Below are 27,078 nucleotides of genomic sequence, written 5' to 3'. Positions count from 1 at the left end.
TGTTGCTTCTTTCTAGACAAGCTCTGTCACTAAGTCTTCTCTGTGAGAAGTTATTGTAACAAAAGAACTACCGAAGGGATACTAAGAGCTAATACTTACTTAATACTTACTTATAGAATTACTTAATTCTATAATATGCAGGTGGAATTTTTATTTTAATAGCTATGTAGAGACTATTTGATTCTTTTAAATTCTTCCCTAGCCATTTCTGCAGCTCCTAGGTTGCACCTCAGAAAAATGAAAAAATATGACTGGTAAAACTGACAATCGAAAAAGAAAAACTTTCTCCATCATCCTCCCTCTGCCTTTTCTTTTGCTCACGCGGATTGGCCTGAAGGGTTTAATGGCCAAAGAATTAAGTAGAAATGTCTGTTATGGCAGAAACATTGCTGCTATTGCTGTGGTTAGTGATTTCTCTCTTAACACAATTTTTAAAAGCTAAATTATCACCAAGTAGTAAAATGCTCTCTCGGCAGATCCCTCACTTTTCATATAAATTAACTGCAATTTCAGAGAGAGTTTGGGGCCATTTTTCCATTATGTTAAGTAGGTAAATGAGCCAAAGGAGCTCCTAATATTTCTAAAAGTCCTGACAAGCACTTCCTTCCAAACCTGAGACCACACACTAAGATGGATACTGAGATTTCTTGCTTTCAAGACTAAGACAACCGATAAATAAGCCAAGCAAAATCAGATGAAATGACCATAAAGTTATTTAACACTCCCCAGACAGTAACGTGGCACTTCTTATGAGAAGAAAACCACTTCAGAATGACAACTACGGGGAAAAGCATATGTAGTCCAAGGGGTCGATAAGCATAAAGAGGAAGTCAATGACAATGAACACAGTGACACAAGAAACCGACCAAATTAGAACCTTAATGAAGTGTTCTGAAAAAAAGTCTGTCCTTAGGTCCAGCATCTTGACTGGCACAATTAGGCACCTGATAATAGTCAAATATATAGGATGAAAAGTTTAGCCATTCTCCAAAGTTACCCAAGGGTTATTTTTCTCTAGAAATTTAATTTTCAGTCCTTAGCCTTAAGGGATAGAAAAAGCTGCTCATATTCCTAAGGAGCGTAAATAACAAAGTCCAGGCCTCTGACACAGACCGTAATGGGCAAGGCTCACCAAGCACAACATCAACTTCCATTGCTTTGAATGACCCTCCACATAGTAACATATGCATCTAGAATTTAAATACGTTTCAGCGACAGTAAAATATCCCAGACATAAGAAATGTTGTATAGAAGCACCTATACAACTCCCTAGTTTTCAACTCCCTAGTTACTAAAAGAAGCAAACCTGAGACATAGATATGAAGTAAGAAAATATATGCTTTCCGGGCCTTGTTGTCAGCAGATAAAGCAGAGAACTCGATGGTTGAAGGCCCATAAAGTTTCCTGTTATGAGTCAGAATTAAATCCCACAGGATTTTGTGTTTTCTTTTTCTTTTTCAAAACGAGCTTGCATCCCTTTTCCAAAGTGTGTTATTTGGTCTCATGTGTGCTACTGATAACCATTATTGTTCTTTTAGATGACAAACTATTATCTCCTCCCTCCTTGATGTCTAGCACGGTCCATTCAAGTCACTGTGAAAATGGACTACACGAAAAAAGACAGAACCTCGGACTAACGCCCTCCGAAGAGGAAAGTAAGCTGGAGCAATGTAGCAAGGATAAAACTTCTCACTTCAATAGCAGTGGGGCAGTTTTTATCCATAAGGATGGATATCCAGTATCATCTGGGGGATTTTAAGACCTAGTTTAAGATCAGCCACTGAAATCTGCATATTAACGACTCTTAAATTTGTATCTCTAGTCTAACCCTCTACCTAGACACCTGATTATCTTGCCCTGTCCCAGCCCCACCACACTTGACTCCATTTCTGTCTTCTTGAGTAACCAATTAGTAGGACAATTTCTGGCACTGTTTCTAGGAAGGTAATTAATTTAGCCCTAGAAACTTGAAAAAAAAAAAACTTAATGAAGATAGAATTATCAGGAAACCCTTTTATGGCATGTGTTCTGAGGTGTTTACATACATTAATTCATTTAATTCATAGCCCCATAAGGTAGATATTGTCATTCATGTTTTTGCAGACCATAGAATTAAGACAGAGAGAGGTCAAGCATCAGGCTTAAGACACACAGCCAATGATCGGTCGAGCTGGAATTGAACAGAGGCAATCTGGTTCCAGAACATATTAACTCCTGTCCTAAGTTACCTCTCAAAAATAAGCAGGCAAGCAAACAAAAATGCAAGATGCTAAGTAGTCTCTTAACCCCTTACCTACTTGACACTGATTACTTTTGGAGTTTTTCAGTCCCTTCCAGCTTGTTCGCCACTTGCTGAAGAAGGTGCACAAAACAGGAGATGAGCAGAATGACGCCTTCCAATGGAAACAGTCAATAAAACTGGGCTGAGTGAATGACTGAATAAAATCCTGAGACCCTCCACTTTCTCACAGCCCCCCATTAACATGAGATTATCCTCAGCCAACAGGCCTAATGCTTCCCTAGCGTACGGCTTGCTTTGCACACAGGTTTTCTACCGACTTCTTTCTATCTCTAGCACTCGTAATGAACCGAGGATAATCTGGCCTCTGTCTTTCCTCGTGTGCTTTCTTCTCTGGTCTATCTGCTCTTTTGAGGCTGCCTTCCCTGCAGATCCTCTAATGAAGCCACACTGGTTTCTGCTTTTTATAGTTTTGGTGAAATATTTGAGGCATATAAAAATGTAACAGACACCACTCAGCTAAAGAAATAAAAAATGAAAATGACTGTTGAAACTGAAGCACCGATGAGCCCTGCTTGATGCTTTTTCCTTCTCTTCCCCGAGTTAACCACTATCCTGAATTTGGGGTACATTTTTTTAAGTAGGCTCCACACCCAATGTGGGGCTCGAACTCACAGCCTCGAGCTCAAGAGTCGCGTGCTCCACCGACTGAGCCAGCCATGCGCCCCTTGGGTTACATTTTATAACTTTAACACAAATCTAGAAACAATAGCTAGTTCTATATGATTTTCTTCCTCGTTCTATATGATGCTAAACTTTATAGAAATGCCATCCCATTATACGTGTACTTTTCCCTTAGCCTTATGGGTTATTTTAATAATAGAAATAACAACAAAAGTAAACTTTGTCCCCAACACACAGTGTAAGGAAAACAACATTTCCATCACCACGGGCACCCCCTGGATTCTATCCTCCTCCTCGACTCCCAGAGGTAATGCCTAGCCTGACTTCTGTATTATTCTTCTACTTGTGTTACAGTTCCTACCACTTACACATGTATCCCTAAGACAAGTATTACTCCATTTTGCCAGTTTACTATCTTATATAATGTTTGTATATATTCTCCTGTGACTTGCTTCCTCCACTCAGTAGTCTGGAAATTCTTCCGCACTGGCTCACAAAGCAGTTCCTCCTTCATGTGCACCAGTCTACACCGCAGGCTACACTGTGTGGCAATGCTGCGCGGACAGGAGTTCATTTTGTTGTTGTTTTAGCCGTTTTTATACCGTGTTGACTACACCTGAGATACACATATGAAAGAATCCGTCTATTATTTTCTGTAACTCAAGTTTTCTGGGGAGTAACTTCACTTTGTGTTTCAACGTAGATTTGAACTCAGTCAATTCAGGATTTTTGTCTCTGACTTCTTCATCGAAGGGGTAAAATGTAGTCTACGTGGCATCGTGAGGAGTCATAAAAAGGAAGGCTTCTGGTCCAGTCACGCTCTGTCTTCCGCTGGCATCCTCTGGGGCGGATCTCACCCTGGTTTTGTTATTTCTGTCGTTGTTTTGGCTTTGGCAATTTTCTCTGGTGGCATCCTCTGAGCGGTGTCATAGATACCTCTTTGGGGGGCAGGGGGACACCTTCCAGATGCCTTCCAGCACCACTCTGTGGCCACGAACAGCTGGAATGCTGCCTTAGGCCCCTCTTCCTAGAGTCACACTGGCCAAGAAACTTTTCCCCAAGTTTTTGTCTCCCCGGACTTATCAGGGAGAGAGGTTTGGAATCTCTTTGGATGCATGGGGCATTGGGCACATAAACAATGGAATTATGAACAAAGTCTTAGGCCGCAGTGAAATTTCAGTCTATTTTGATGGTCTGCGTTAATTAGCTTAATTCTTCTGATTACCTGGAAAGTAAAGGAAAGACTGTTCCCTGTTGTGGAATAAACTAGTGAAATCATCCAAAGGCTCAGTCTCAATCCCATAAACGTACGCTGCCAACAGGGTAGCCGCTAGGCACATGTGGAGATTTAAATTTAAATTATGAATAATTAAAGTTAAACAGAATTTAAAATTCTGTTCCTCAGTTGCACTAGCCATTCAAGTACTCAAGTGGGCTAGTGGCTACCCTACTGGACAACACAGACACCGAACATTTCCAACACCACAGAAAATTCTATTGGACAGCACGGTCTCAGAGGATGCTTACCTAAGAGAGCCAAGAGGATACTCTAAATGCAAGCATTAGAACCCCGAAGAGCACCACTGTTGATTGTGGCACCAGGTATCCAGATTCACACACTAGAATAACCTCATTTCACCTCAGCATCCAGGACAACTAAAAGCCAGAAGGCCTCATACCAGAGATAACAGGCAGTTTTTGAGAGACCTCAGGGATCACTGCTTCCCTTGAACTAGAGGGAGAGTCTGGGCAGGTGCTATTGTCACAGCTCATCATAGGTTGACCTGGGCTACGATGGAATGAGACCATCATAGTCTTTCTCCCTGGCTGTTCCTCACACAGCTGACACCTGTTAAAAAATGAAAGGAGGAAAATTCTCCTCTGGGAAATGTGTACTCTTTAATAATGTAATACAGGCCCATTTCACCAAGTCAAAATAATATCAAATGAAAACTTTCATGTTTTCAATGTTTATATTCCTTTTATTTGCAATTCTCCACACTTTCATGTTTAACTAGTATATTGATTGGTATACTTTAATTGAAAACCTAAAGCCCTCTTCCTCTGTGCTCTTTTCTAAACAACTTTATAAAAAGAACCTTGTGTAGTTCTTGGTTATTCAGTTCAGTCCCATGTTTTCTTCTCCTTCATTGTACCAGGCTTGAACCTGTGAGCCCTCAGAGGCCATTCCTCTCCTGTTCCCTGGCCTGCTCTGCATAGCAAGGGGGCTGAGCCCACAGGCTACATTTCCAAGGTTCCCCTGTAGTTGGAAGATCTGAAATGAGCCAGGGAGGGTACAGGAGGGAGCCTGGAGACCTGGAGGAAAAGAGAACCCAGGGTACTTCTCCCCTCCTTGTCCGTCTTCAGCAGCATCTCCAACAGGGGTCGTTTTCTCCCTCCACAGAGCCAGCTCAGACCAGCCAGGCCTACCGTGGCGGCATTTTTCCATAGCATGCCTGGTCGCCAGGCTCCAATAACATCAACGCTTCCCTCTGTCAGCCCAGCCCACAAGTGACATTAACTTGCTACTATTGCCAATAACAGGATTGGCTCACCACCTCCTGTTTGACTTCTCAGTAATTCCATTACCTGTGTAACCAATTCCTGCATTCAACTTCTCTAACTACTCAGAGAGACTTCTGTGTTCCTGCTAGGGTCTGACACATCTCTTCCAAATCTGTTCAAGCTCACATGGAAAAGCTGGCAAGTATCTGCCCCAGTTACTACAAAGTGCTCCCATCCCTCCCAGGAGTGTATCAGCCTGTCTATGGAAGCCAAGTTCACAAAATTAAATCCGTCCCCTAAATTGCACGCACATATGGTTGCATGTGCTGTATCCTGTTTTGTTTTTTAACTGTAATCTTCAAAAGCAAGACTTACAAAAACCTACCCCTAGCAGGCCACCATGTTTAATGATTCCGGTTGTGCTCTACAGACTCCCCCGGCCAGGGCCGCTGTGACAGACTGCTCCAACCCCGCCCTCTGTCTCCCAGCCTGCTGCTCTGCCCAGGGCTGATCTGGCTCACCCAGAGGGATGCCTTTTTCTGACTGGTCTTGGCAGAAGAGTGGCGAGACACATTTTGCAATGGATCTGTCAAGAAGTTTTTCTTTCTAATTTGCACAAGTAATTTGTGCTAGAGTTGGCCCTCCACCTGTGTACCCATTTTCCGATTCAGATATACATAGCACTCTGGAGCTGAGGTCATCTAATTGCACAGACTTGTAATGGGGAGCATAAGGGGTCCCAACATCTTACGCTAGCAGAGTTCCTCAATCCTCTAAGTCCACAGCAAGTTTTACCTTCCAGATCACCACGCGTTATAATTATGGGTCCATCTGCCATGCCCATAGATTGTTAGCTCCGCAAGGGCAAGGACTTTCAGCCCTGTATCTGCAAAGCTTAACAAAGTGCCCTGCACACAGCAGTGCTCAGTATGCGTTTACCGGATGAAGACTGCATTCTACTTTACGGTTTACAAAGCACTTTCAGTGTTAGCAGCTTTAGTGCTCACAGAAATACTCCGAGGTAGTCTCCGTGATTTTGTGGATGAGGAAATCAGGACAGAGAAGGCAAGGCCACAGTCGCTGTTAGTAATGCAGGAAGTACTTAAACTTGGGTCTACATATCTCTAGACCACTGTTCTGTTACACCTATCCAAGGATGACTCCTGGTCTTCCTTTATACTAACTCTGCACAGGACTCTGAACAAATTAGGGAAAAGCGCCCCCTCTGGGTGAATTACAAAAATTTCTTTCCAGAAGACTCTTTCCCGGCCAGGTGATTCTGTGTGAAGCACATCCCACCCCATCACACATGGGCGTACGTACAACGCAATTTGTTATAACCCATCTAAGAAAATGAGGTTCAGGGGTTCCTTTTGATTTTGCCTATAAATTACACAGGGCTTCTTTTATTAACTCGACTACATATTTATACTGTAAAAATGCTTTTCTTGGCTTTGTTTTTAACCTTTCATAACATATTTAAACTCAAAGCATTACTGAGGGGAGCTTCTGATGGCAGCAATATTTCTACCCACATCCCAATAAAATAGCTATTTTATGTTAGCTACTTTCTTATCCTGTCACAATCATCTTCAAATGCTTATAGCCCCGTGCAAGACAACTTTGATTGGTTTTACAACCTCCTTCCCCTAAGTCTTCCCTCCCTCTCACTTGAAAAGGTAGATTTCCCTGCTTTGCCTCTGTTATTTTTTAACGAGTTGATCCAGAGCTCTAACAGAGATGTGAGTACATGGGCCTTTATCAGCTGTCAATTTTCCGTAATTTTTCTTATGATATCTTTAATTCTTGTGTTTTCAAACAGAGAATATACCAGACTCGACCATGGAGAAAGCAAATGTTATCCATAAACTACACATTATGCCACACCAGGCCTGCACTGCTCCTGTTCCAGGATCATTTAGCAGATGTCAGAAAATGCCTTTCCAGACTCATGAAAATGATGGTGGCTCTCCTGATATTAAACCAACCAAGAAAATAAAAAAAAAAAACAACACAACTCTGAAAATTTCTTTGGTCTTCCCCTGAACTTCAAAAAAGAACCACATTATTCCCCGTCTTTTTTTTTCCCTCTCCTTTACAATATCAATTGGGGTTCCTTTCCTCACATGTTTTTAGGGAACTGTTAGAGACACTTCTGGGATTTATAAAATAATTTCCTTCATATTAATGCAAAAATTCTGTTACTTCCCAACTCAACAGAAACAAAAGTTATGACTCCAATTTTATTTTTCTCTCTTCTCTTTCTAATCTTTACCTCATGTTCCTTTTATCTTACCTTTTCAATTTCTAACCCTCAAGATCAATCTTTTTCCTCTATTTCTCCATACCACCCTGTAATCCTTTCACAAAACAGGAATTCAGTAATTTCAAACAGGGTCATGAGCACGCACAGCTCTCTCTTCTGTCTACCTTCTGTCACTGACGCGTGGTGAACACTGCTCTCCCCTTCCCAGTTTAGAATGGTCTTTAAACATTATACATTACTAACACCTTTTCCACTGAATGATACAACCTGGACATTGTTCTGGTAAGATTCGGTTTTTTTCCAGTTTGAGATATAACTGACATATATCGCTGTATGAGTTTCAGCTGTACAGCATAAAAGTTTGACTTATACATATTGTAAAATGATTACCACAATAAGCTTAGCTAACATTCATCATCTCATACACATACAATAAAAAGGAACGGGAGGGGAAAAAAAAGCAAAAAATTTTCTCCATGCAATAAGAACTCATAGGACTCACTCTCTCTATACATACACCACCCAGCGGTGGTAACTAGACTCATCGTGCTGTCTGTCCATTACATCCCTGGGACTTACTTGAGATTTGTGTTTGTTTGTTTGTTTGTTTGTTTGTTTTTTATCACTGTGGTCATCAATAGAGGCATGGGTAAAGAAAGATAAGCTAGTAGTTGGGGACCAATTTGGAAGTAATTGCACTGGTCCACAGAAAATATCATCAGGGGCTGATTAATGCAAGAGCAGAAGCAACATAGAGAACATGGAGTCAAGAGACCCTACATGGCAACAGTGACCAGACTCTGTCTAGCATGTGTGCGTTGAGGGAAAACACAGAGAATGACTTGTGAGTTGGACTTCAGTAGCTGGGCAATGTTGTCCTTTATGAGACAAGATGACAAGAGGAAGGGCAAGTTGCTTGTTTGGTTTTTTTTAAGATTTAATTATTTATTTGAGGGAGAGGGAGAGAAGCAGAGAGCAAGACAGAAGAAAAAGCAGGCTCCTCACTGAGAAGGGAGTCCGATGTGGGACTCGATCCCAAGACGCTGGGACCATGACCTGAGTTAAAGGCAGATGCTTAACCGACTAAGTACCCAGGTGCCCCGGAAAGACAAGTTTTGATGAAAACATGATTCACTCAGTTTTGGTAAATATTCTTCATCAGGAAAACAATGCTTTGCTTCTGTTTTCATTCTATTTGAAGCTGACATGTAGTATTTTTTAGATACTACATGTTAGTAATGCAGGAATACATTTTTAGTGAGTATGGGGAAACGGATTAATGCTTAGTAGTTAATTTTCTGTTTTTGCTTTTGATATCTCCAGAGACAACCAAAGGGGGATGACTGATAAACAGAAATGCAAGCCTGGAACTCTCAAGAAAGATTCTGGACTAGAAAGATATTTTAATGTATTTTATTCATACAGAACATTTTTTAAAATTATATATACTCTCTGTGCCACTTTATGGCTATTATCCTCCAACTCTAAATCCAATTCTGTACTGTGTTTTGTGACGCTGGGACAAAGATTCTGCAAAATACATTTCCCAGACTCCTCTGACAGCTGGCTTCCTGTTAAGTCTTGCACCAGAGACAGACTGGAAGGCAGATCAAGCAGACAAACAACTTTCTCCTTCGCTTTGCTCAGTGTTCCTGTCAGGGCACTTAGTCCCAGCGGCAACACCTGGTTCCCACCGCACGTACTGTTGGCACCCATAACCAACCTCTCTCACGCCATCAGAGTTACTAGCCACAACCTGGTCATAACCACTCCTCAGAAGCCTGAGCCCCAGCTTTGCAGGTCCCCTACTCTGAGTTCTAGCTTTCGACAATCCCAACCTCGTCCCTGTCTTTTCCCCAAGACCAGGATTGGTAGCAGGCTCTTTGGTAATTATCTCCATGTTAGTTCAGTGCCCCCTTTCGTTTTTTCTATCCTCCAACACCTGTGGAAACAATTCCCTATATTAAATTCTGTCTGTTGAAATCTTTAGTATGGTCTCTATTTGCTGACCGGACAGTGGCTAATATACTTTGGGTATATAAAAATGATAATAAACTTTCCTTCCTTCCAGGAGCTCACAAACCAGTTAGGAGATGAAAACAACCAATAAATACAGTAGATTGTTTTCAAGATGGGGAACAGCCACCTTTCTTTCCTCTTCATCCCAAAGTTAGGAGGTATAAGACTTATAACGGATGAAATAGGGCAGAGAAAACCACAGCCTGAAATACACATAGAGAGGGCTGTGGATAGGATGGAGACAGTCTGCCCAGCAGAGCCCCAGAAGGGCTAGAAACTAGAAACACTGATTACCATTGGAGGCAATACTGAGGGACCAGGCTGAACTGAATGTGCAGAGACTGGCTTCCTCTCCATCCCCACCCCCTCAAGTAGAGTGCTCTGCAGCCAGTCAACCCCCACCCCCCCCCTCCAGGAATATAAAAATGACTTATCTCCAACGAAATAAGATTAACCACCTGGGGTGAACCAGAATAGCCAGGGGCAATGTTGTTGCCCAACAACAAATTCTTCCAGAATTTAGGGAACCCAGCTTAACAACAGGGTCCCTAGGATGAAGCCTGTCGGTGAAAAGGCCTCACTCACATCCACTGAAATCTAGTTTTTTATTGCATAAGTCTTCATTTAAAAAAAAACAGAAAACAGTCACACGTTCAGAATCAAAAATCAAATAATATATAAAAAGAATACAGTTTAAATACTCTCACTTTTCCCCACCCACCCCCGTCTCACCTACTCCACCCCAAAGATAACCTCTCTGATTAGTTTCTTGGCTATCCTTCTAGAATTTTCACACAAATACAAGAAAATATATTTGTATATCCCATTTCTCAATAAAATTAGTTCACGATACATACTAGTCAGTTATTATTTTTTCAATATTAGCTATTCCAGTAAGTACGCGGTGGTGTTTCATTCTGGTAGTAAGTTGCGCTTCTCTCATGTCTAAGGATGTCGAGCATCGGACTTCTGGCCAACTGTATCAGTCTCTTACGGCAGCCGTTGTGCGTTACCACAAACTCAGGAAGGTAAAACAACAGAATTTTATTCTCTCTTAGTTCTCGAGGCCAGAGGTCCAAAATCAGTATCACTGAGCCAAAATTAAGGTCCGCAGGGCTGTGCTCCCTTGGGAGGCTCTAGCGGAGAATCCTTGCCTTGCCTTTTTCAGCTTCTGCAGCTGCACTGCCCACATTCCTGGCTCCTGGCCCTTCCTCCACCTTCAAAGCACGTGGGTAGTAGCTCCTGACTCTGTTTCCTTCTGCTTCCATCACATGTGAACGAACAAAGCAGAACTTCATGACACTTTTATGACATAGCCTTAGAAGTCACATAGTATCACTTCCACAATATTCTGCTGGTCAAGGCCGTCAAAAAGGCCCTCCCCGAAGAAGACATATAGGTGCCCAACAGGTCCATGAAAAAGTGCTCACCACCACCAATCATCAGGGAAATGCAAATCAAAACCACGGAGAGATATCAATTCACACCTGCTAGAATGGCCATTATCAAAAAAAGATAACAAGTCCTCAAGCATGTGGAGAAGAGGGAACACTTGTACACTGCCGTGGGAACATAAATTGGTACAGCCACCATGGACAACGGTATGGAAGTTCCTCAAAAAACTGGAAACAGAACTACTGTATGATCCAGCAATCCCACTTCTGGGTATAGATCCAAAGGAAATGAAATCAGAATCTTGAAGAGATATCTGCACTCCCATGTTTATTGCTGCATTATTCACAATACTCAAGATATGGAAACAACCCAAGTGTCTGTTAACAGATGAATGGAGAAGAGATTACACACACACACACAATATGGAAACAACCTCAATGTCTGTTAACAGATGAATGGAGAAGAGATTACACACACACACACACACACACACACACACACACACGAATTTTATTCAGCATGAGAATGAAATCTTGCCATTTGCAACAACATGTTGGACTTTGAGGGCATTATGCTAAGTGAAATAAGTAAGACAGAGAAAGACAGAAAAACAAAATACAGTATGTTCTCACTTATATGTAGAATCTAAATTGCCAGGGGACCAGGAGTGGAGATATGGGGAGATGCTGGTCAAAGCATACAAACTTTCAGTCATAAGACGAGTATGTTCTGGGGATCTACTGCACAGCATGGTGACTAATCAGCTGATACTTCGTTATATACTAGGAAGTTGCTAAGAGAATAGATTTTAAGTGTTCTCACTACAAAAAAAAAAAAAAAAGGAATTATGTGAGATGAGGGAGGCGCTAGCAACTCCTATTGCAATATATACATGTATCAAATCACCACACTGTGCACCTTAAACTTACCCAGTGCCATAGGCTTTGCTCAGTAAAACTGGAAAAGAGAAAAAAGTCTTATATATACCCTAAGACCTAGGAATTCACTCCCAGGTATATACCCAAAAGAAATGCAGACATATGTCCCAAAAGGCATGCCAAAGAAGGCTCACTGCTGCATTATTTGTGACAGCCCAACTATTTAACCGTAGAAAAGGCACGTGTCTGTATCACGACAGATGTAGCCAATCGAACACAGAAGCAAAAAATTGAGTCCAACGCAACCATACGCCTCCACGAGAGTGAATCTCACAAACACACACACTGTACAACTGCATTTCTATAAAGTTCAAAAACAGGGAGATCTAAATTACAGCGTTAAGAGTATTTTACCGTGTCCCATGTGCAAGGTGCCATGACTGTGAACCTGAATAAACTACGGTGTTAGAAATTAGGAGAGAGTTTACCTTTGCGGAGAAAAGCCGGTATTGACTACAGGGAGCTCTGGGGAGGCCTCTGGGCTGCTGATGATGTTATTTCTCGGTCTTCATTATGGCTACAAAGATGTAGTTGCTCGGGGGTGATTTACTGAGTTTACTGTGTACTTTTTTACATGTAGACCAACAAGCAAACATTTGATAAGCACCTAATGTGCGCATATAAGATTGTGTTGGGCACTTTTACCTACTCTGTTGGCATCACCCCACCGGAAGGAGCCCACGCTTACTAACTGGCTCAAAGGACAGGACAGCCAAGGAGCACGGTCAGGCTCTGCAGTCCCATTCGGAGAGAGGCAAGTGGAGCCCAGGCAGGCTTAGGCCCAGAGGTTCCATCACTTGATTGGCAGAATCCACATTAGTACTTCCCAGTTCAGGACAACTCTTCTGTGCCACATTTAAATTTCCAAAGATAGGGCACCTGGGTGGCTCAGTCATTAAGCGTCTGCCTTCGGCTCAGGTCGTGATCCCAGGGTTCTGAGATCGAGCCCCGCATCGGGACCCCCACTCAGCGGGGAGCCTGCTTCTCCCTCTTCCACTCCACCTGCTGGTGTTCCCTCTCTTGCTGTGTCTCTCTCTGTCCAATATAAATAAAATCTTTTAAAAAATAATAAATAAATAAATAAATAAATAAATAAATAAATAAATAAATTTCCAAAGATAACTGCACGGCTCAGGGCCAGGAGACCCCTCCTCCAAAGCTTGACTGACTCTTGTTGACTCGGGTATCTGACTGCCATCTGGAAGCGGGCGCAGGGAGAGCTTACTGCAGCCCCATGACGCGTGGGTGCGTGGGAGTCAGAGCCAAGTCTGAACTTGTAGAGAACAGTTCTTTGGCTACACACCCACCAGGTTCCTCATTTTCTCAGCTATAAAGCTGGAAGAATGGTCACACACCTATTAGTATTTGAAAAGGACTTATTTGCATAATTAAATTTTAAGGACATCAGTGTGCGACAATCTTGCCTCTATCCAGATGGAAATTTCAGTTATAAACGTAAAGAAATAAAAACATTTTGACTTGGGGGGGAGGGCGAGCCCTTCAAACTTCAAGGAGACAGTTATCTACTTCTTGATAGGAAAACGGCAAGTTTCTAGAAGGTTATGACTTGAGGAAATGCTAAGTAAAATATGCCAGGCACAGAAAGACAACTACTACCTAATTCCACTCACATGAAGTACCTAAAATAGTCAAATCCATAGAACCAAAGACTGGAATGGTGGTCACCAGGGCGTGAGGGGAGGAGGACACAAGGAGTTGTTAATCAAAGGGCATATAGTTTCAGTCAAGCAAAATGAATAAGCTCCAGAGATCTGTACCCACACAGGAACTATACTGCACACTTGAAAATTTAAGGGTAAATTTCATGTTAAATGTTCTTTTCATAATAAAATAAATTTTTTTAAAAAAGAAAGTAGTGAAATAGGAGACACTCTCTTGACCATCTTTAGAAAATATATTATATATATATATATTATATATATATATAATATATATATAAAATATATATTAAGGTCACTGCAGCAGACCTTTCTGCTGTGGGTACAGTGACCTTAACATATTATCTGGAGATATTAAGATAACCACGAAAAGAGCTAAATACAGAATCAGTTTAAAAGAATTAAAAGAGATTAACCCTGGAAGTTGGAACTGGGGCTGGTCAACAGCAGGACGAGGACCATAATTTTTACCTCATGCCTTCTGTAATATTTTTTAACCAAGCGCATGTATCAGTTTGATAAATTCTTTTAATATTGCATTTAGAGGGGCACCCTACGGGCTCAGTCGGTAGAGCCTGCAACTCTTGACCTTGGGGGCTGTGAGTTTGAGCCCCATGTTGGGTGTAGAAATCACTTTAAAAAAATAAAAAATCTTTTTAAAAAATTGTATTTAAAAAAATACATATGTAGTTAAAATACTAGCCGTTCTCTGACCTTTACAAGCGGCCACTTCTGGTCTCCCATCACCCAGAGCTTAGAATGCAGCTTCTTCACTGGTTTCCGTAAAAAAAGGGGGGGAAATTTTTCAAATTTTGAAAAATGTTTTAAAAATCACCCAAATTTGGTGATTATTTGAAATCTTTATAGAGAATTTTTTAGGACCATGGAAAAGGATATCACAAAAAATCAATTGTTACAATGAAGTTTTCCGAAATATAGTTTTTTTAAAATGTATCAAACTATTACATGAATTTGATTTTTAAAGTTCAAACACTACAGGCTTGTGGTAAAAAGCAACTGCCTTGCCCCACCTGCTTTCCATGCCCAGTCCATTCTGGAGGGCCAACCTCTTTTCATTCTTTTCAACTAATTCTGTACTTAGTTCTTCTGGTGGTTTTTACTTGAAAATCCTCCATTTGAAATTTCTGTCCTCCTTCCAAGTCTCCTCTCTCTGTCTTCTCAATTTTACCTGTCTCCCTCCCCCGTGAGGAACCCGCGCAGAGACTTCTCTGGGTCTTTGAGTCCTGGATCCACTGCACTGCCTTCTCAGTCCTGGGGGCTCAGCTGCGGTCCTGAGCAAGCTTACCAAAGCTACCCCTCTTCAAAGGTTTGGATCTCCCCACTAGGAATTGGATACCTGCTGCTCACAAAGGAAAGTTTCTCCTTATTTTACACAAATTAGTAAAATATATAGTATAATCAATCATGGAAGAAGTCAATGCTTAAAAAAAAAAAAAAAAAAAAAAAAAAACTTCCAACAAGAATGGTTAACTCTAAGGAAATCAAGAAAACACTTTCCAGAAGGAAAAAATAGTTTGGTAAGCGGGGAAGGCTTTTCAGATAGATGGAAAGGACTGGAAATGGTAAAATCACACAGTGTCTTAGGGGAACCTGTATTTTTGCAGTATAAAGTTCAAGAGGAGAAAATGTGAGAAATGAGCCTAAAAAAGTTAATAAGAGTCAGATGGTCCTTACATGTGAGAGGAAGGAGCTGGACTCGAGCCCACAGTCCAGGAGTTGAAAATTTAAATGCCTATAAATGCCAAACAGATCGTGTAAATGAGCAAAATGAAATCATGTAAATGAGAAAAAAGACAGGAAGCATACAATCCTGTGGGAAACTAGGGAAACCGTGCCCTTCCAAATGGAACCGTTTGATTATTTTTACACATAATATAAGGCCAGTGTTGCTGGAGCTTCCAGTGTTTTCATAATAGCAGAATATCCAGATTTTTCTGTCAAATTCTCCAATTTTTAAATGTTGGCAACTATTACATTTTTTTCAGGCTCACAGTATGTGGTCAAAAAATACTTTATACATATGCTTCAAAGCTGGTTTCAGCCAACAGACCACAAGTTTCCACCTCTTTTAGAAGCAATAGAAAACCACCATTGTAAAACTTTAAAACAGGGTGGAGCCATAGTCAGATTCACAGCTTTAAAGATGACCCTGGTGGCAGAATGTGGAATGGACTGATTAGGAGAGTGAGAAACTGAAACTGAACATACAAAGTTCGAAGGCTCTTGCAATGATCACTGATACATGTCCTGAGAGCTTAGGCACCATGTTGACATAATCATTGTCATTTTTCAGTGCAAGCAGTGAAATAGTCCTGAGCGTTTCCATGAGAATTAGACCCCAAACGATCACTGAGAACTTGATTTCTGTAAATCTTGGGGGTTACACTTTCAGAGTTCGGAATGGATTTATTTCTTCATTACTTCCCAGGACTTCTTTTTTTTCCCCCTCATAAAGGTACTTGCCAATAGTAATAAAAGAAAAGATTGTACATCTGGCTTTAGAAAGACAGCCTGTTGAACCTCTACCCTCTGCTTCTGTATTATATCAATCGCAGAAGCAAACATATTTTCTGCAAACGGTTCCCATGTGCCCACATCTCTGAATGTAAAATAAACAGTGCAGGCCGTGAAAACAGAGTGTTTTAAACAGAGCATTCCAGCTGGGAAAACTGTCTAAACATCATCTTTATTTTTATAGTCATTTAAAGATGTCCTTAATCTATTAAATTAACTTTTAAAAAGGAGAAAATGGGGAAGAGGGAGGAGTAAAGGAAAAGGAGAGAAAGAGGTTATTCATCTGTTTTTCGGTGACACCTAATATTTCCATTTCTTTATGCTTAGATGTCAATATATATATTATTTCCAGCACAAAATTATTATATTAAGGCAAAGATACAAAGTTTTTAGCCACTTTCAGTATACTTTAAAGATTTTTTTTTTTAAAGATTTTATTTCTTTATTTGAGAGAGAGACTGAGCAAGAGAAAGCACAAGCTGGGGGAGCAGCAGGCAGAGGGACAGGGAGAAGCAGGCTGCCTACTGAGCAGGGAGCCCGATGCAGGACTCGATCCTAGGACCCTAGGATCATGACCTGAGCCAGAGGCAGACGCTCAACCAATTACGCCACCCAGGTGCCCTTTAAGATTTTTTTTTTTAATCAAATCTGTTCAAGGCAGATTAAATGCTTTGTCTCATCTCTAACCAATTTATTTAATCAGTGAGAACCAATGTTCCCTAGTTCGGCCGACGGAACCTTTCAGGCGCTGGCCAAGCTTTAGCCCCATCCCATGTCATGAGTTCACGGAGTATGCCCCGGCGTCAAGTCCATCCCACTGGTCGCCAGAATAAAAGGAGAGGAGATACTCCATCAGTATCACATTGCATGCCAGGCAGGCTTTGAAGATAGTCTAGGCTTTAGTGACATTATCAACCATTTGGACCCTAAGCAGCACGTGAAGAAGTCAAGGGTTCACATGCAGGAAGGGTGCTCTGGCCTGCTTTCCCACCAAGTCCTGGGTTCTGTTCCCACATTTTTCTAAGCTGTTTTATGTTTCATAAAGATATGTATGGATAGAACCCTGGCATCAGAGACCCTACTCTCGTTACTGTAAAATTCCCTTTCTCCGTGGAGATAAAAATCAACACTCCCACCCACTTGTTCCTGCTTCTATCCGTGGAGTTTCAGTTTAAAGAGAGGATAGTTCCCATCTCCGAGATCAGAATAGAGAGAAAGTGAAATTCCTGTGAATCTTTCTGGAGTTGTGACAAAGGGAGATGTGTTCCAGATATCCTGAGTTGAAAACTGGAGTGCATTTTCTCATAGAAACAATCATCAGCTTCCCAGGCCAGTTCATCAAATCCTACTTAATCTATCATGTTCTCAGAATATTCCAGAAATCTCTATGTAACCCATCTGCTCTGTTCCCATTCTTACCCAGCTTATTTTTCTTTTTTAACTGATTAGCATGAATATAACCCTGCTTTGCCAAATTCTCCAAGCTTCTCCACTCAAATTTACAAAGTTCCATTTGTGCAACCCGCCAGATATTAAAAACCTATGTAGGCTCAGTTGATGAGTTTTGCAGTTCCAGTCACGCCTGCCCCACCTCAGGCCAGTGACAGAGTGTAGGTACGTTCCACAGTTCTTTCTTTTCCTTCTATCCTTCAGCTGTCATGGAAAATGCAGGAAAGTTTGAGGCTTATTATTTTAGATGGTAGCCTTCCAGAGACCAGGCCCATTTATATACGTAAATTTTATAGGTGGTATCAATTTATTAATGGGGAAAAGAACAGATTACTGGATGGAGATGAGAAAATCATTCACTGTATGGCGAAAAAACAAATCATTTTTCCAGACTTATGATTCCACTCCATCATGTCACTGGAGAGAAGAGGGAAAAATAGGGAGAGAGGTGCACCAGAGCCTTGAAATGTACAGACTAGACAATTTCAACATAGCTTATCAAAGTCTCCGAATGGACAGGTGACCTTCTGGTATATAATCCACACCTGGCACACAGGAAGAAGGATGCATGATCTACAAGAATCAGCTTGGCTCCCATTAGCATCCTCAACTCAGCACCAGTGAAACTCAACAGGCTCCTTAAAGCTGACGCCCCAGGTGAGGACCTCTTATCCTCCAACTCTGATCTCCTGCAAGTAAGACCCCCACCTCTTCCAGCCCAGGTGTCCTCCACTGGTCTCCTCAGGGATACAGATGAGGCTATTTCATTATTCCTCAAGTTTCTTGCTAACTATAGAACTTACACAGTATAAATTCTGTGTCTAGCTTCTCTCAGGTCCTCTCTTTTGACTCTCAAAACCCCACTTGGGGGAAGAAAAAATTGTTAGGGGCACCTAGGTGGTTCAGACGGCTAAGTGTCTGCCTTTGGCTGGGATCGAGTCCTGCATTGGGCTCCCTGCTGAGCAGGGTGTCTGCTTCTCTCCCTCTCCCTCTGTGCGCGCGCACTCTCTCTCTAGTTCTCCCTCTCTCTAATACATAAATAAGATCTTTAAAAAAAAAAAAAAACAAGAAAAAAAATTGAAACCCTAAGATTTAGTTATTTCTTGCTCTCGTCTCAAGGCAATGAGGATGACTTGGAGTAACATATCAATATAGCGTAAGGAAGTGGGAAGCGAAAAACACAAAGATTATTGTTTCTAGATATTAAATGATTGCACATCAGTCATCCAGCACTATCCTTAAATAATCATAGAGAAAAGAGCCAGAGCACCCCTCATTAAAAAAAAAAAAAAAAGCTGGGAAAATCTCTGGTCCAACTAAATTCTCCCATCCCTGATCAAGCACTGGTCAGGAAAGCGGAGTGCTATGAGAACCCAAGCCCATGGAAGGGAAAGCCTTACCAAAACCATTTATTTGGGTAAAGGAATCGTCAACAGTTCTCAAAAGAAGGTGGAACGACTTTTCAAATCAAGTAAAAGTGTTTACTACACGGGGGACTATTTTGTAAATTAATGCAGAAATTGTTCTAAAAGTGTTAAACAAATGATTAAAGCAGATACTTAAATATGTCTTCCACAACCGGAGAGAACAAAAATCTACCCAAAACACATGACGTATATATCCCTTCTGTGCTATGTAAGTAAGATCATTCCTGAGGAAGTTTCCCAAGAATGATTCTAGCTCTCGTGCCCCCGACAGCGCCGCAGCTCTGTCCCCTCGCTTCAACAGTGGACAAAAGTGACTCAGCGACACCCCCTCTTCCAGTTGCCACCTCTTCCAGCCTCAACCTCCAGGACCACCTTCTCTGCCATCCTCTGCCCCCCCCCCCCCCGGAGGAGGCACTTTTTGGAGCTTAGTTAGCTCCTCACCGCCGATCAACCACGAGCTCTCCACTTTGGCAGAAGTATTCCTCTGGTGGATGCCACCGTCTACATGCACCTGCGGGCCCCCACACTTACCTCTCTCCGGGCTTCTATTTGCACGAGACTGTGAGGCTCCGGAGGGCGTGGGCCGCTTCTGCGAGTCAGCAAACAAGTTCGAGGGCGCCAGCTTCTCTTGAAAATGCCAACCCAGCGCAGCACCGGCTGCGGCCTCTCCCAGCAAGTGGAGAAGCCGTCCCAAGATGAGTGGGGTAAAGCCTCGAACTCCACGGAACCTGCCCGAGTGCGGTCGAAGAACCCGAGGCCGGCCCTTCCGCTCTGCGTGCCCGGCTCTGTCTGCGCAGACGCGCATCTCGGCCGCTGCCCGAAGAACCACTTCCTGGGCGAGGACGTGAAACTCATCAGGAAGGTGGCGACCACCTGACTCTCCTCCACCGGCTGGCCGGCATCTAGGCTGGGCTGGGCGGGTAACTCTTCCTCTTGGAAAGCCTCTGGCGCCCAGAGGCCTCTGAGGGGCATCCGCCTGGTGCCAGGGCTCGTACCTGAGCCCCTCCCTGCAGCCACTAGCATTCTAACCACCCTGGAGCTCTCTCCCAAGCAATGCAGAAACAAATAAGGCTTTTAGAAGAAAATTTTTAAAGAGGCTTGCAAACTATATTCAACAAGAAATTTCTCTCTACACACTATATAATCCAAATACAACGATTCCAGCAAGTTTAGTGACCCTATGACCACATTTAGACTGTTTGTTGCCCACAGTCAGAGGAGGTCCCAGACTTAAAGAGAATCAATCCACCTATGTCTTAAAATCCCTTAAAATGCAGGTCAGCTTCACAAATAACCAGAGAGGCCTTGGTCACCCTGGAATTCGAAGGATACTTGGAACTGAACTTATTTCCTGGTAGAGATTCCATCCACACCCCCTCGCACAGAATACAGGAGAAGATGGCATTCTGGAACTCTATGGTATTATACTGAAATGCCTGAAGCCAAAAGAACCAGCTGATTTTCTTCTTAATAAAGAAAGCCAAAAGAACGTTCTCTATTGTCCATTAAACTGGACAATGTATCTGCTCTAGGAGTCTCTGAATGTTCATGATTCTACTAATATCTTTACTGGTAAAACTAGCATTTAATTTGCATGATTAGCAACCAATAAACAATGAATTATTCTTCGGAATGATTCAAGGTGTTCCTACCAGCCCCTGAACAAACAAGAAAATAAGATCAAGAACTTGCAGCATTAGTGATATGTAAAAAGGGAATTTGAGGATAGGCTTAACACAAGATTCATAAGAAAACGCAGCTCTAGTAAGACTTGACAGGATTTGCATAGCTCTGTGAGTATTCACCACGGTAGTGCTGCTAAGACTTTAGGTCTTGTTCTGTAGGCAACATAAAAGGTGTAGTAAATTGCAAAAATGTCCTCACATGTTTTTCCTCTAACCAAAAGATAGAGTGTGTATCTTCACTCTTGAATCTGGGTAAGTTCTATGATTTGCTTTGGCCAATGTGATGCAAGCAAAAGCTTCAAAAGTACTTTCACTTTGGAGTTTGTCACCTGCTGCTCTTAGAACTTTGCCACCATGAGAACAAACCTGTACTATTTTGCCAGAGGATAAGAGACCTGTGCCCCAGTCACCTCAGATAGACAGTCAACTCACCAAGTGACTGGAGACACATGATTGAACCCAGCCAAGATCAGCAGAAGAACCACCTGGTTGAGCCCAGCCCAAAACACCAACAATGGAATCAATGAGCTAAATAAATGATTGTTTAAAGCCACAAAATCTAGTATTTGTTATGCGTCCAATGCTATCTGATACAAAAGAGGTATTGATATACTCTATTTATATTCTAATCGAGAGGTCTTAGGGATCCTTTGTGAAGGGCTATTTTGGGGCATTTGTAGGAATTAAAGGGCCACCTATGGGAGGATCATGGGGTAACTGTGGTTTGGTAGGCAAGGCTAGGTATCAGTCTTCATTCACTCCTTAGGCAGCATACCGTTATACAGTGAACCTACAGATTTGTAAGAAGTCCTACGCTTATGCCACCAGGATATGGCTTGAGTTTAAGAACCATGCTCAAAATAATGTACATATGTTATTTTTATTTCCCTATATCCATTCATTTTTCAAACTGTACCTCTCTCCTACGTTCCATGTGTATCTATAGTGTCTTTCAACAAGGAGCACACTCCTTGCGCCACAAAGGAAGTTATAGGACTCAAGCTGAACAGTCCAAAAACCTGATCCCTCAATGACAATGATGGCCCAGGAATACGGCCAAAAAGGGGCAATAAATTTCTCTCCTGTAGATTAGAGAGGAGAGATCATTTCCTCCTAATGAGAGAGTAAGCTGTAGAAACCACACAAAGCCCCTCCTTGCTAGACATGAGCTTTTCCACCACAAGGAGAGCGCCTATTAGAGAAGGAAGTTAACACAAAGAAAAACAAAGCAAATAAATGGAGAAAGATCCCTAAGAGCAAAATTTGAGAAGTTGAATCCAATTCTGAGACCAGGAAAAATTATTATACCAACTCAACTTGGATTCTGTCCTTTGCATGGAAGTGTTCAGACTATTATACTCGAGGTAAGATAAATGTGGTCCTTACTACTACTAGTATGGGTGTCTGGAGACGGAGTCGTGAGGTCCCCATGATTACCTGCTTAGAAAATGGTGTTTGGAAAGTAGTATAAATGCCTGTGGAAATAAAGTAACGATTTTCCGAGTGGTTGTTTTCATCTCCTTAATGAGAAACTTTAAACTCTTAAAGCATTCCTCTCTTCATTATTCTCTGGCAGCCTTTTTCAATCAGAGTTCTACACGAGAATAAAGTCCAAAGATCCTACAGAAAATGATTGGAATAATGATTTTCTAATTCAGTTACCTGAAAGATGGTACATAGCTAGTACAATTCTAGATAGAGCAGAGGAGCTAATTAACCACATACAAAAATTCTCTCGCAGAAACTCCTGCAAAAAAAAAAAAAAAAAAAGCTATAGAGTCTTTATCACATCTGATATGGTTTGACTATTGTATTTAATGGTCAACCAGTATACTTCCAGATCCTAAAATGAACTTGCTTTTTCACATTTTAATATATCTTACATTTGATACAATAAGCATTCTGGTTGTATTTTCTTTCTAAATAATATGTGTAAAATAGCAGAGTATCTTATAATCCATGGCCTCTTGGGTTTACTGAAAAATTTCATAACTGCGTATCTCGTCACTTTTTTTTTAAAGATTTTATTTCTTTAGGGGCGCCTGGGTGGCTCAGTCGTTAAGCGTCTGCCTTTGGCTCACGGCGTGATCCTGGCATTCTGGGATCGAGCCCCGCATCGGGCTCCTCTGCTGGGAGCCTGCTTCTCCTCTCCCACTCCCCCTGTTTGTGTTCCCTCTCTCACTGGCTGTCTCTCTCTCTCTCAAATAAATAAATAAAATCTTTTAAAAAAATGTTAAAAAAAATATTTTATTTCTCTATTAGAGCAACACAGAGAGAGAGAGAGAGAGAGAGAGAGAGAGAGCATGAGTGGGGGGAGGGGCAGAGGTAGAGGGAGACGCAGGCTTCCCAGAGCCAGATGTGGGGTTTGATCCCAGGACCCCAGGATCCCAGGATCATGACCCAAGCTGAAGGCAGATGCTTAACCAACTGAGCCACCCAGGCATCCCTGGTCACTCTTGAATGTTATCTTAAAGAGAGACTTTTTAAAATCATAGTTCTTTTATTTACCATTCTTTCCTCACAACCCACTCATCCCCAACACACACATAATCCACAGTACCGTAACACCATATGGCTATATTAAATGTTGTAATGTGAGTTTTCATAAGATTTTATAATGAACTTCTAAAGCTGCAACTAAATACTTGTGCTTCAACTATCAGGGTCTGGGCTGCCGGAAAAAACTCTTTATTGTCTTGCTAAAAGGAAAGTTCTATGACATTGACTCTGTTGGCATACAAAAGAATACAATTTTTCATTCTTTTCTTTATTTTTGAGTTCATTTTCTTTAAGCAGTGCATTAGTCTGCTAGGGCTTGCATAACAAAATGCCACAGACTGCGGGGCTTAAACAACAAACACTTATTTTCTCACAGCTCTGGAGGTGAGAAGTCTAAGATCAAGGTGCTGTCGGAGTTGATTTGGGGTGAGGCTTCTCATTCTGGCTTATAGATGGCCACCTTCTCACTATGACCTCACATGGCCTCACCTCTGTGTGCACTAGGATCTCTTTCTGTCCTTATAAGGACACCAGTTCTATCAGATTAAGGCCGCACCATTCGGACCTCATTTACCCTTAATTACCTTCTTAAAGGCTCTATGTCCAAATACAGTCACATTGGCATATGAATTTGGGGACAATAGTCAGTCCATAACAGTAATTTTTAAATTTCAATAATAATTATTTGTAACAATATTTACTGATTATTTACCATGCGTCCTAATCTAAGTGGTTTACACATGTTATCTCACGTGATATTCACAGCAAACTTCTAAGATAGGTATTCCCATTCAAGGGAATATGGGAGGCTTAGAAAAGTTAAGACCCAGGGTGCCTGGGTGGCCCAGTCAGTTAAGTGTCTGACTCTTGATTTCAGCTCAGGTCATGATCTCAGAGTCTTGAGATCAAGCCTGGTGTTGGGCTCCGTGCTGAGCACGGAAACTGCTTAAAGATTCTCTCTCTCCCTCTTCCTCCGCCGCTCCTTGCTCACATTCTCTCTCTCTCTCAAAAAAAGGGGGGAAGAAAGTTGAGAGCCTTGCCCAAAGAGATGCAAATGGTAGGTGGTAGACTTGGTCCTACTCCAGGTCTGCCTGAGTCTAGAATTCGAGCTCTCACCTGTTATGCACACTGCTTCCGTTTTCAACTGCTTTCATATACATTGTCCAGACTGGAATACAAAGAGAACAACAACCTCCTGGAGTATGGAAACACGGAGATTTTAGTGTAAATGATTGTGTAGACAAGGAGAAACAACAGATCGTGCCGAAAGCTCTTGAATCCTTGTTCGATTAAACCCAACCTCTTCAGTCTAGGATTCCAAGTCTTCCAAAATTCACTCCACCCTCCACTTCCAATCATATGGCTCATTACACTTCACTATCATCACCACCACCACTACCCACCCCAGAGAGGCCCTGCATTCCCATAGTAGACGCTCTTCCTCATCGCATGGATCCTCTCCCTTCTGTTTCCGCTGCCTGAAGTGCCTCTCCGTCCCTCTTCATGTGTGTCCAAACCCAACGTTGCCTTTTCCAGGAAGCCTGTCTGATCTTCTTTCTCCCTCACATGCCGCAGCATTTTAAACTTGTATTAGAGACAGACTCTTCCTTATCTGTTTTTTTCTTTTTATTTTTCCTCTACCTTTCTGGTTTGATTTTGGATTTCAGGAAGGGAGGAAATTAGCAATATGTGCTTTTGGAAGTCACTTAACCTTCTAAGTCTCAGCTTCCTCCTCTATAAAATGGAGATGATAATACCGCCAGCAAAATGTGACCTCGGGGGGAGGAGGGGGAGCTCAGATCAAGTGTGGCTATAGCAACGATGTGGCCATGGCGGGAGTGGCCACAGCTCGAGAGGATTATGCTAAATGAAGTCAGTCAGTCCAAGAAAGACAAGTACCGTAGGATCTCACTCATATGTGGATTTAAGAAACGAAACAAATTAACATGGGAGAAAAAAGAGAGAGCCAAACCAAGAGACAGACTCTTAACTGTAGAGAACAAATTGATGGTTACGACAGGGGAGGGGGGTTGGGGAAAATAGGTGATGGGGAGAAAGGAGCGCACTTGTCATGATGAGCATGGGGTGATGTATGGAAGTGCTGAATCACTATACTGTACACCTGAAACTAACATTACACTGTACGTTAACTAGACTGGAATTAAAATAAAATAAATAAAATAAAATAAAATAAAATAAAATACTGTGGCTATAAGACCCTTTGTTAAACCTCAGAAATATTTAAGTCATTGCCTCATAGCTCCTCTCAGAAAGACCACAGGATTACTGAGATTCTTTAAAGCATTCCTCCCACAGCACCCTGTGTCTCAGCACAAGGTAGAAGGCTTTGGCGAGTGTGGCTTTTGTCAAAAGGAGCACATCCTAACTTGATACACAAGTTGTGCAGAAAAAAAAGGTAGTACATAGGAAGCCTACAAAGTCTTTGAAAGGTTGGGCTAAATGGGTCAAAAACAGTTCAAAATAAGAAGAGGCTTCTGAGCAGAAATCAAGCTGGGTGCACTCCTCAGATGCAAGCACACGTCATTTTTTGTGGGGAAAAAAGTGTGACTTAGAGGGTTGACCCAAAACCCAGAAGGCAGAACCAAGAGCCACAGAAAACTACTTTCCAGTAGCAGAAATGAACCCTAATAAAAGACTCCTGTTCCCAGAGTCGACAGAAATCGTGGCTTATGCCCAGCTTGGTTCTAAAATTGCTCCCTGCCTCCTTTCTCCGTGGTTATCCTATCCCTTTGCCATTATTAGATGCTGGATACATGAGTGTCAGACAACTTGTCTTTTTTTTTTTTTTTTTTTCTAACATGGCTTTCCTTCTAAGGAACTACACCAAGGAATCCCAGCCACACTTTGCCTTAGCTCAGATTGCCATAACAAAACACCATAAACTAGGTGGCTTATCAACAATAGAAATTTACTTCTCCCAGTTCCAGAGTCTGGAAGCCTATGATGAGGATGCCAGCATGATCGGGTCCTGGTGAGGGCCCTCTTCTGGGTTTCAGACGACTGACTACTCATCATATCCTCCCATGGCAGAATGAGGGCAAGCTAGCTCTCTGGCCTCTTGTTACAGAGGCACAGATCGAACTCGTGTGGGCTCCAGCCTCATGACTTAATTACCTCCCAAATGCCTCACCTCCAAACACCATCTATATTTCAACATAGCAATTTGGAGGGCACACGTTCAGTCCGTAGCACTTTTGAACCTAATCAAACAAAGAAATACTAAAATCTGAGACAATGCTGTAATAAGATGGGACTTTTGAGGGATATCTGACTCCAAGTTCAAGACCTGACCAGGACGCTCCAGGAACGAAAATGTAGGCCATACAGTAAGTTCATGAAGAGATAATTCTAAAACTGATTTCTCCTGCCTTACTAATCTGTTGAGGCCTTCCTACAAAATGGTTGAACAGACCTGTGTTCTCCAAATCTCTCCATTTGACATTTCAGAATTACTCTTAAACATGATAGAAAATCCTGTTTTATTCTTTTGAAAAAGAGCAGAGGCAGCAATTTCTCAGATGTTAATATAAAGTTTCTGAGAAGACATTTCTATGACTATGTGGTATGTATGAAGCAATTTTTGATAAATGCACTCAGACAAATGTTTTAGAGAATGTCTCTCTTCATATAAAACTTCACAAGAGAAAAGGCTGGTGGAGGAGAAAGAAACATTCATGTAAAAAAATTCTATAAAGAACAGGAAAGATCTGGCTGTTGTCCACAGTCATTTTTCAGGT

General features: G+C 41.9%; 1 protein-coding gene across 10 annotated transcripts in view; it reads right to left on the bottom strand.

Moving 5' to 3' along the window:
• The window catches only part of AEBP2 (AE binding protein 2), a 133,898-nt gene that overhangs the window by 5,752 nt on the left and 101,068 nt on the right, over positions 1–27,078 (bottom strand). For 9 of the 10 annotated variants that reach the window (XR_006409848.3, XR_008961506.1, XR_008961508.1 and 6 more), the window contains exons 11-12: positions 24,437–24,515; positions 19,668–22,568 (exon numbers count right to left, since the gene is read on the bottom strand). The gene's annotated coding sequence lies outside the window, so the exon portion shown is untranslated. The remainder of the gene's footprint in view (positions 1–19,667; positions 22,569–24,436; positions 24,516–27,078) is intronic. The other variant, XR_008961505.1, reaches the window with a different exon arrangement.

The sequence above is a fragment of the Ursus arctos genome, unplaced genomic scaffold, assembly GCF_023065955.2.
Source record: "Ursus arctos isolate Adak ecotype North America unplaced genomic scaffold, UrsArc2.0 scaffold_26, whole genome shotgun sequence".
Classification (NCBI taxonomy): domain Eukaryota; kingdom Metazoa; phylum Chordata; class Mammalia; order Carnivora; family Ursidae; genus Ursus; species Ursus arctos.
This window is presented reverse-complemented; position numbering and strand designations above follow the sequence as displayed.